The sequence below is a fragment of the Lagopus leucura genome, unplaced genomic scaffold (genome assembly GCF_019238085.1).
Source record: "Lagopus leucura isolate 7727_CA_CO unplaced genomic scaffold, USGS_WTPT01 Super-Scaffold_100008, whole genome shotgun sequence".
Taxonomy (NCBI): Eukaryota; Metazoa; Chordata; class Aves; order Galliformes; family Phasianidae; genus Lagopus; species Lagopus leucura.
The window spans coordinates 16,684,988-16,696,342 of record NW_024962265.1 but is presented as its reverse complement, the minus strand read 5'-3'; positions in this window follow the sequence as shown (position 1 = coordinate 16,696,342).

The following is an 11,355-nucleotide window of genomic DNA, read 5'->3' as shown; positions in this document are numbered from 1 at the left end:
TTTCTTTATCTTTCATTTATTCACTCTCATCTGTGTTCTACTCACAAAGACACAAAATTTCTTCCCAGCAATTCAAAGCAAAGTATTCACTAGTAAGCCAATGTCGGAACCGGCGGAAGAAAAGATACGACCAAGGGCTTGATCAAGCATTCTCCAACTTTAATCAGAAGGCAGCGTTATTTATTACAGCATATAATGAGGCTAATACATATTGCAAAAGGCGAGCTCCTGATAGGTCGGCGCGCAGGTAGCTGATTCAACCGCAGCTGCATTCCCACGGTCAGCACCCCCAGTTCTGCATCCTGTTATTGCTTCGTGTTGGTTCCTCATAATCCTGCTGTCCTTGATGATGATAGGTTAGCAGGCTCGTGTTTATGCCTAGTTATTTCAGTCTTATCAGCGGGGTTGTGTCAACATGACCCTTTTCTGCAAGTCAGCTTTCAGCAATGCTCTCCACAAGCCAATAGCCACACACTTAAGGAGAAGCTGAACTCATCCTAGTGGTAAAGGAGCTCTCTGGCTACACATCACTCCTTCACAGGACACAGCCTAGGTCCGAAAGAATACCTTCCCTTCAGTGGCTGCCCCTTATACGAGCCCATGATGGCTCCACTCTGGGTCAACCCTTTCTGGTCACTTGAGCAGAAGTGCAAACAGTCTGCCTGTGCTCCCTGGGCCAGTGACACCCCTTCACCAGGTGCTCAATCACCAGATCAGGTTATGACCTAACATGTCCCCTACAGTCTGTATCAGCATTTGTTGTTTATTTTTTTACACAAATTATTTATGTCATTTATCAGCAAGTATCACTACAGTAATCACTGTGTGTTTAGTTATTGCAATCTTGCAATAGATTCTCTTCTTATAATTTATCTTTATGATTCTGTGTACATACTTTGAGTTCCTCTCAGTGTTTCCAAAGAAAAAGAATATAAAACAAATAAACAAACCAAACAAGAAAAAAAAAAAACACAAAGCAAACAAACAAACAAAAAACCAACTCATCACCAAACCATGACGAGCTATTTTTAAGCTATTGCAGCTCTTACCTCATGCCTTGTGCAGAGTTATGAATCAATGTGTGTTCTACACCAATTAGAATTGCATAGATTTCTTTGAAAAGTTTTTTTGACTCTCTCTTACCTAAAAGAGGACTGGTTGTGATGCGTTTCCTTCTCACCTACTCAATGTTTCTAAACACTTTCAAAATTTATTACGCTGTGATTATTAATAGTAACAAGCTATTATCACCAGTAATAGGCAAGTGCATAGCATTTTCACTAATTCGCTTACAAGGTTTACAAGTTCACTTAGAAATATTCAGTTCAAACAAAAAATGGGAGGACAACTGCAGTTGTGCTCAGGAGATATTTTTACAAGCACATCAATGGTGGAGCCTGCAGTACAAAAAAGACAGGGAGCTGTTGGAGAGGGTCCATAAGAGAGCCACTAGGATGATCAGGGAACTGGAGCACCTCCCCTATGAGGAAAGGCTGAGGGAGCAGGGCTTGTTCAGCCTGGAGAAAAGAAGGCTGCGGGGTGACCTCATTGCAGCATTTCAATACCTAAAGGGAGCCTACAGAGGGGAGGGGAATCAACTCTTTGAAAGGGTTGATAACTGCAGGACGAGGGGAAATGGTTGTAAGTTGAGGGAGGGGAGATATAGGTTGGACATCAGGGGGAAATTCTTTACCCAGAGAGTGGTGAGGTGCTGTAACAGGCTGCCCAGAGAGGTTGTGGATGCTCCGTCCTTGGAGGTGTTCAACACCAGGTTGGATAGGGCCCTGGGCAGCCTGGCTTAGCATTAAACATGGAGGATGGTGGCCTTGCATGTGGCAGGGGGGTTGGAGATTCATGATCCTTGAGGTCCCTTCCAACCCTGGCCATTCTGTGATTCTGTGATTCTGTAATGGCTTCTAGGTTGATGTTCATAAAATTTCTCAGAGGGCTGTTTATTTCAACTTGATATCTTTATCCATGCAGCCATCTCTGGAAGTTATCTGAGTTACACAAATCATTACTGTTGTCAATTTGTGCTACAGGCCTGTGTAGATATGGCAGACTTCGACTGAGTTTATCAGCTGTTGAAGAGACAGCAGGTCTACTTATCCCCAGACCTCCTCAGTCCTTAGAAAGCATGCAAATACTAGTTCCTGAGCAGATGCATTTCCTCTCTTACCTTGAAGCTTTCTGGTAGTTCACTATCCACAACCACAGAAACATAGGATCCACTCATACAAAATTGTACAGAAGCCTTTATAATATTTGCAGAGTATATTGCAGAAATAATAATAGGGAGAAATAAGCTCTTTTTTCCTACTGGTTGATTTTACAAAATGCATGTATTCTCAATTAAGCTGTCCTCCAATGAATAACAATATTTTTGCCCGTTATATCTCAGAAATAAACAGTTTATCCATTAATGCAAATGCACTCAACTGACGAAAATATCTTAGTCCTCCATGTGAGTTGATTGTTCTCTAAATCCTTGATGAATTAGGCAAAACAATCAAAGAGTTCATACAACAAACTTAGATTCAAGGATCATACTAAATTCCTCACAAATGTCAGCATCAGTGTAAAATCCTCCTTCTGTCATTATGCACGTCATAGATCCTGTTTTCATGTTGTTCTCAGTTTATGACTAAAATTATTATTATTAACATTGCTAAAATTAATAACATCAACAATGTTGTTAATGGCATTGACTTCTTTCATAGTATTATGAATTCCCTGAAAGAATCCTGAGATTAATTACCTGCAAAGCTAGTGGTGGCTATTTTGTAGACACAGAACTACAAACAAGGATCAATAAGACCTAACAGAAAGAAAAGATGTGCTGATAATAGACTTCTAATCCAAGCCTTATTTTCATGGATGTAAAACAAAGAAAAAATGATGGGCTGAGAAATGAGTTTGTTTGTTTTTTCTAACATAAAACAACTGTGGATATTAGTGGACATATTGACATCAGTGGACGCAACTGTTGACACAATATGCTCCAAGTATTGAGCACTCCACATTGTAGCCATATCCCACAATTTTATCAGAAATGTGATTGTCATGCTTGGGTAGATTTTAGGAGTCTTTTGTAAAATAAGTGTTTCAAAATTCCAATAAATCAATGCTCTGAAATGTTGTACATTCGTCATTAAAAAATCTACACTAATAGCAATTTCAATAAAGATTGAAATTTGTTAAAGTTACCATTTTCGTTATTAGAATTAGTCTGCACTCAGTCTCAGCAACTAGTGAAACTCTACACAGAAACTTGAGTGCTAGTTCTGCTGTCTCATTACTTAATTATTTATGCACAGGTGTCTTCAATTTTTCATGAAGATATGATACTATAACAAGAGTGACCACAGGAGGAAAAACAACTGGGATTTAAAAACGCACTTGGCAAAATTGTTAAAAAGTATCCTGTGTACAAATTTGTCATTCAAATTGTTATGAAAATATGTATGGTATGTATATGTATACATGTATATAGATATGTATATATGTATATGGTATGAGGCAAAGAACAGACCCGCTGCTCAGTATTGTAGCAGGGACTCAGATTTTGCAGACTGGTTTAATGTTATATCTAATCAGGAAACATGAAGAAACTCAATGTTATTATGTTAAAAAAAAATAAAATATAGACAAATATATGAAATATATGTTGCTACAACCATTGACAATTAAAAATATTCAGACCCTCAATCTATATATGAAATACATTTGCAAAGCAAGCAAGAAAAACAAAAGAATTTTTTGCAGAAAACCATGAAAAAAAGTTGTCTTTAAAATCTTTTTTTTTATTATTATTATATCTCACTGGAGAATATACAACTACAAAGTAAGTAAACGGCACACAGAATGACCTCATGTCCAGTCTTTCAACAAAAAGCATCTTTCAGATATGACTACTCTAAACATTAAGCTTGAGCTATTATAGACACTACAGCAAGTTAAGCCTCTTGAGACAAGGGGTTCACAAAATGTCTGAACTCTCACAAGATTATTGTAGAATTTACGGAAATGTTATTCTGTTATCTGTAGGTTACACTTGCAAAATAAACACTTTATTCTCTTATCTAAAATAGAACAAATACTTGTTATTCTATTCTTGCTGATATCTTTCTTGTCCTAAGAACAAACTCTTTTCATGACAGTTTTCCACCTCATGATACATCTTATGATACAGTTTTCTCCTTTAGGCAGCAATCCACTTTTGTTGCAGTCTTTTTTTTTTTTCTGCATCAAAAAATTCATCAGAAACACATTGCATAAACTTGTTGGGCTGTTACTTGATCTAGACTTTTCCCAGTGGATATTCAGGAGATAAAATCTCCTGTTATCAACATGTCTGAACTCTGCTACTGTATGAATCAACTAGGAAGAAGGCAAAAGGGAAGAGGAGAAAAAGGAAATTCTCAGTGCTCTCTGTTTCAGATTAAAACGGCTCAGTTCACATACTGCACACAGAATTAATTGATTTACTAACCAATAATCAGTGCACTACACATTCAGGATCAATAATTGCAAATTTATTAATATTTAATAAACATTTCAAAATTTTGTATCTCCTTCTGTATCTAGTCTCTTCCCTGGAGTCTATCCCTCGTACAAATCTGTATGTTTCTTTCATACTACTTTTCAAACCATTTATTTCACTATTTTTTTTTCTTTTTTCTTCCTCCCCTCTGCCCCCCCCCCTCCCCCCCAAAAAAATATTTCTTTGTAAATCCCTGGTAACTTTTTAATGTATTTGATGGCTACCTTCATCTTTCAAATAATCCCTCTGAGACAAATGCGCTCCTTTACCATTTTGGGAGTTATGCATATTGCTTATGTTCACAGTGCTACAAGAGATATACACTGTGACTATCCTCCTTTTCTTACTACTGAGATATTTTTGACACATTTATCTCACATTAGTCCTTTGATTTGTATGTACTTGCTTCCTTTCTCCTGGGCATGGTCTTCTTGAATAGCTGTTCATTTCTACAGGAATACAACAGTTAATTTCCTTAATCTAGAACTCTGTTACACCAATTAACTTATAAATTTGCTTATGTGCTAAGACTTCTAAACTATCCTCTTTATTTTGTATTCTTTTTATACTAGCATGCATAATATTAAACTTCTCAGGAGACCAAATAACTTTTTTTCCTGTTGTAAAACTGCCATGAAAACAAAAGCCTGCCTCTTAGCATGTTGTTCCTCAGACTTTCAGAGCTTATGCTTAGTTTAGCTTTAGAAACATAAGGCCTTATGTTTCCATTCACCATTGTTTGTATTTTACAGACTTTTCCATTGAGAGTACTAAGCCCCTACCTTTGTGACATTTAATCATTTCTGCTTAACAGCACTTTTACTTTCCCAGCAACATCAGCTACCCAGTGTTGCCTCTCCTTATGTGTTCTCTCTTGTGTTGTGTGGAAAAAAAACTGTAGGTGAAGAACACCATGACAGTATTCAGTCCTCTTACAACTCATGTACTTATGACTGCTCCCCAAAGAACTGTAAATGTTCAGATGAGGGTAGTTAGGGTATATTGTACGTAGTTAGGGTATGTTCAGTGAGGGTAGTTACATAGGGTAGCTGCCAGTGGGTGGAGAGGGAATAGGATTTACTGACTCAGAAGCTGTCTCAACACAACATCCCATTTAGAATGAATTCTGTAAAAAAAATTAATCCCTGTTGAGCATTACAAAGCAGATTCTGTTAGATAACCCCATATTTTCTTATGCCATCTTAAAAAAATAGTGAAAGATATGATCAGAAATACTGTATTTCTAATTATAACTCTATGCAGATGGAATTTACTGACACCAATGTTTTATCACTCAGATAGAAATAATATGATTTTATAGCTTACAAAACTCTATTTTGATCTTGCAGTATTTTATTTTATTTTAAAATTTTAGATATTCATTCTGGGATAGCTTCCTTGAATTAAAAAATGTCATCAGGTCAGCAGTTGTCTTCATAGACTTTCAATAAAAATTTATGCTATGTGTAACTATGAATTTTCAACTCATATTCCTGGTGACTTCAGTAACTTTATTTTTATTGTTAACCTCTATTTTTAGTCATATCAAACTTAGATACAGGGAGCTTACTACATGTTGAGGACATGTTTTCTTATTCATTTATTACTGTTAAACCTCAGTGAAACAAAAATATAAAGTTTTTATACTATGAAAAAAAAAATAGTGTTTGGGTTATGGTTCTTTCTCAAACAAAACATTACATTTTTCAAAGTGCATGTCTGTCTCATATCCATTAGAAATATTTTATTTTACAAGCATATTTTAGCATACAGTCTTTTCTTATGCTGTAGGAGTAATCCTACATAAGTCATGCACATGTAAAATAACATTTGATTGCTCATGAGGTTACTATTTGCAGAAGCTATGGTTATTCAGAACCTTCAGATGTGGCTATAAAGGCCATTTTGCCATGTTGGGTAATTTCCCTGTGCGTTAGTGTATTTCCCTACCAGTATCAGAGCTAACTTACAACACCATTGACTTTATTCAGATAATTCATCTGTATTTTCACACACGATCTTGAAAAACATATTAAACAGCACAGCTGATCACTGTCCTTTCACTCATTTCCCAGTTATCATTTCTAAGGACAATGACATAATGTTTCTTTGTCCGAAATAAAAAATGGAAGTGGATTTGCAATTGAACAAAGCATTCATCATAAAAGAGTATCCAGAAGACCCTCTGAGACAAGTTTATATTTTTTAAGTTTTCAAGCACCAGTCTGAAACACTGCTGTATGGTCAACCTTCTCTCTCATGTCTGTGTAGACATTTTTGCAGTGTATATTCATGATATTGATAAATTGCTTAAAAATTAGCCTCTATTTACATTAGATTCTTCTATGCTGCTTCTAATACCAACATAAACACAGCAGTAACATTCTAGAAGTTAGACATGCCATTGCTGCATATCTGTGGTTACTCAAGACATAGACTTCAATTTTGTTTACTGTCAAGAAAATGAATTTTGTCTATAAAAAGAAAGCACCAATAAAATATTATAGTTTTAATTATTATAACACATAACATAACTTCATTTTAATATGCTTTCAAGGCAATTTTCCCAGATGAATAAGCGAGAGATATATTGTTTGGAGTGATTTTCTGTTCCTTTTCTAATATTTGTGTACTTTATCCTCAAGAACAAAAAAGCAAACAACCTTCTCTTACACAAATGCATTTCCACTGATCTTTCAGCCATTCAGAACATCAGATTAATGCAAATACTTATCATATGGCATTATAAAAGAACAAACAAACAAACAACAACAACAAAAAACAAGAGAAAATGCTTCAATAATTATTTTACAGAAAGAAGACATATAAACCATAGAATCATAGAATCATGGGTTGAAAAGGACCACAATGATCATCTACTTTAAACCTCCCTGCTACTGCAGGGTCACCAACCAGCAGACCAGGCTGCACAGAGTCACATCCAGTCTGGACTTGAACGCCTCCAGGGACGGGGCATCCACAACCTCCTTGGGCAACCTGTTCCAGTGAGTCACCACTCTCTGTGTGAAAAACTTCCTCCTAATATCTAAACTAAATCTCCCGTTTTAATTTAAAACCATTCCCCCTTGTCCTGTCACTATCCACCCCCATAAACAGGCATTCCCCCTCCTGTTTATACGCTCCCTTCAAGTACTGGAAGGCCACAGTAGGTCTCCCTGGAGTCTTCTCCGAGCTAAACAAGCCCAGTTCCTTAACCCTTTCTTCATAGGAGAGGTGCTCCAGCCCTTTGATCATCTTAGTGGCCCTCCTCTGGACCACTCCAAGAGCACCACATCCTTCCTGTACTGCGGGCCCCAGGCCTGGACACAGTGCTGCAGATGGAGCCTCATAAGAGCCGAGTAGAGGGGGACGATCATTTCCCTCTCCCTGATGGCCACTCCTCTTTTAATGCAGCCCAGGCCTTCCAGGTTGCAAGCGGATACTGCTGGCTCATGTCCAGCTTCTTGTCCATCAGGACCCTCAAGTCCTTATCCACAGGGCTGCTCTGAAGGGGATCTTCTCCCAGTTTCTATAAATACCTGGGATTGTCCCAGCCCACGTGCAGCACCTTGCAATTGGATCTGTTGCACTGCACCACTCAGCTTGGTGTCACCTGCAAACTTGCTGAGGGTGCGCTCACTGCCATTGTCTGTGTCACTGATGTCAGTGTTGAAGAGCACTGGTCCCAAGATCATCCCCTGAGAGATACTGCTTGTGACCAGTCTCCACCCTGACACAGAACCATTGATCACAACCTCTTGGCTGCAACCAGCCAACCAATTCTTAATCCACCAAACAGTCCATCCTTCAAATCTATACCTCTCAAATTTAGAGAGAAAGCCTCCGGAGTGGTCAGGCAAGATTTGCCCTTGGTGAAGCCAAATCTGAAAGTGTGTTGGAAATATCAGGGTATAGATAAAGTGATACAGTTTAAAGTGAAGAGAAAGTTGAGTTAATGGGGTCCGGGGTCATATGACCTGTGGTGAAGTTTACAGATCTATTCTACTCAGGAAAAACAAACAAACAAATAGGAATTTGAGTTCATAAGCATATATTCAAGAAGATCACAAAAGTGCAAATCTGAAGTAGCCTTAAAGAGAGTTAATCAGCCAAGCTGAATGGTGGATTTCAGATGAAACTTATCCAATGTGTTCAAACACTAAGACTGTGGGCGTTGAATTCATTTAAAGATTCATTTCAAATTTTCAGTTTAACTGCAAATAAATTTGGGACCATTAACACAATTTTTTAGTAGTTTACTTCAGAGGTACTATCTTATATTTTTAAAGGCATTTAAGTTGCTATTATTTTAAGAAAAAGTATCTAATTTTCCACTATCACATGAAATCCCAATAGCCTCTGTGGCATGAATCATGGAATTTGTGAGATGTAAGTACAAAATATCAGCTTGTTAAACTGGTGTATCTGGGCATCAAAGCCATGACTGTTTATGCACATTTTGCACTTGGACACTAATTCCCCATGTGATCCAGCAAATCATTGGCTAGTAGATGAGGTTGACTGCTATACAGTGGATTGCTATGAGACAAGGAGATTGGCTAAAGAGCTATCTTCCTTCACAGCAAAGAACGGAATTAATTGTTGCTGGAGCTCTTTCTTCAACTGCGCTGAGGATTCCTTCATATTGCAATTTGTTGATTAAAATTCTAGGGAAAAATCTGGAAATTTCTGGAGGCTCCTAGGGAGCAACACAGACCAAATTAAACACAGATAAGATACCACATGGTTTACAGTAACAGCAGTGGGATAGATCATGTCTGTGCTGGAGTGGTCATTAAGGACAGTGAACCAGGTCTTATGAGAACTCAGTACAAGAAAGACAGGGATCTCTTGGAAAGAGTCCAGCGGAAGGCCACAAAGATGGTGAAGGGCCTGGAGCATCTTCCCTGTGAAGAAAGGCTGAGTGAACTGGGTCTGTTCAGCCTTGAGAAAAGAAGACTGAGAGGGAACCTGATCCAGATCTATAAATATCTAAGGTGTGGGGGGCAGAATGGCGAGGCCGGACTGTTTTCAGTGGTGAGTGGAGACAGGACAAGGGGAAACAGCCGGAAACTGCAGCATAGGAAGTTCCGCACAAATGTGCGCAAGAACTTCTTTATAGTGAGGGTGACGGAGCACTGGAACAGGCTGCCCAGGGAGGTGGTGGAGTCTCCTTCTCTGGAGATGTTCAAGACCTGCCTGGATGCCTACCTGTGCGACCTGGTGTAGGGAACCTGCTTTGGCAGGGGGGTTGGACTCGATGATCTCTGGAGGTCCCTTCCAACCCCTACAATTCTGTGATTCTGTGAACTTGAGAACTGAGCATAGCAGCACGGTCAGCTTGCACAATTCAGACAGTGCTGTAAAGATGCCTGTAAGAGACTGTCCTCACCTTCTGGATAGTGAAAGAACACTGTGTTTAGAGCATTGGAATGCGTGTGTAAGTATTATTCTGTGTCAAGTGCTCAATAATTTAGGATTTTTTTAACAAATGTTCTGTGATTGTCTATACAGCAATTTCATTATTATTATTATTTTTTAACTTTTACCTTTTTCTTTTTAAAAATTTTTTAAAGAGGCAAAAACGATTTATGTACTTCTGTTTTCTTCTCAGTATAACTAATATGATAGTTGGAAAATACAGATTACCTCACCTCACAAATCCAAAATAAACTGGGATTATTACCTTTCAACATTATTCCATTTGTTTCTCTCTTGTAAAAGGGATAGCTTGATATTATGCTCTTGTAACTGATTATGCTAGCATTATCATTTGAAATGATAAATAATAGCTGTAATACTGCTATTAAGTTTTCAAAATCTGACACTGTAAAAATGAAAACAATGTTTTATGAGGTATTTCTGTAGGAATTAGGTGCTGAATATTTCGTACTCTAAGCCTATATTCATTCATTTTAAAGCATTTCATCTGTGATAGAGCAATGAGGTGAAGTATCCATAACGATTATAGCAATATTTTTAGCTTTTTTTCCTTTTTTTTTTTTCTTTTTTTTCTTCTTTAGTGTAATTCCTTAAATCAATGCAGTTACTCTGATGGTGACAGCAGTTTACTTTAAGAACAACTAAGACCCTGAAGAGGAGACAATAATTTTGTCAAAATTTCTGGTCTACCCCGGCAGCTGTAGAAGATCCTCAGGCAAATATTCTTACTATTACAGTATCGTGGTAAATTGTTTAACAGGGAAAGATAAGATCTACATAAGATATCTGGATGTGTGACATCTTCCTCAGGGAAGAGGATGTGTGAGGAGAATGCTTTATATTCTTCTGCTGTCATAAGAGAGATCATATTCAGTGGTTTGAAGAGTCTGCCTGTCAGTCATATACGTGTATCCCACTAAAGATATCAGCAGTTAAAAATATAAAAAGTGTTGAGGTCTTCAATTATACAAAACCGTTTTGAAATCTTAAAATATGAAAATCAATTTTCTTAAATTGTTAGTGCACTATTAATTCTCAAATGAATAAGCCAATAAAAAACAATGTATTTAATTCTGTAGGAATAGGAAGTATGAAACAGATTTAATACATTTGACTATTAACAAGAATTCAAAACTTTCTGCAGATGCTTTGAAAATATATTAGAAAGGAAGAATATTGTGGTTAGTACTGTTTTGTAATTAGTTTAAAGACTGTTTTATCATATCTATTTACTAATTTGATAGTGCTAGGAAAATTTTTATAGCTTATTTTTAAAATTTCTTTCTGTGTAGAAAATAAACATTTTTCAGTTTCCTAAACGTTGCCTTTCTAATAACTCCCTCTCCCCACTTACTAAGTTATGAGAATTT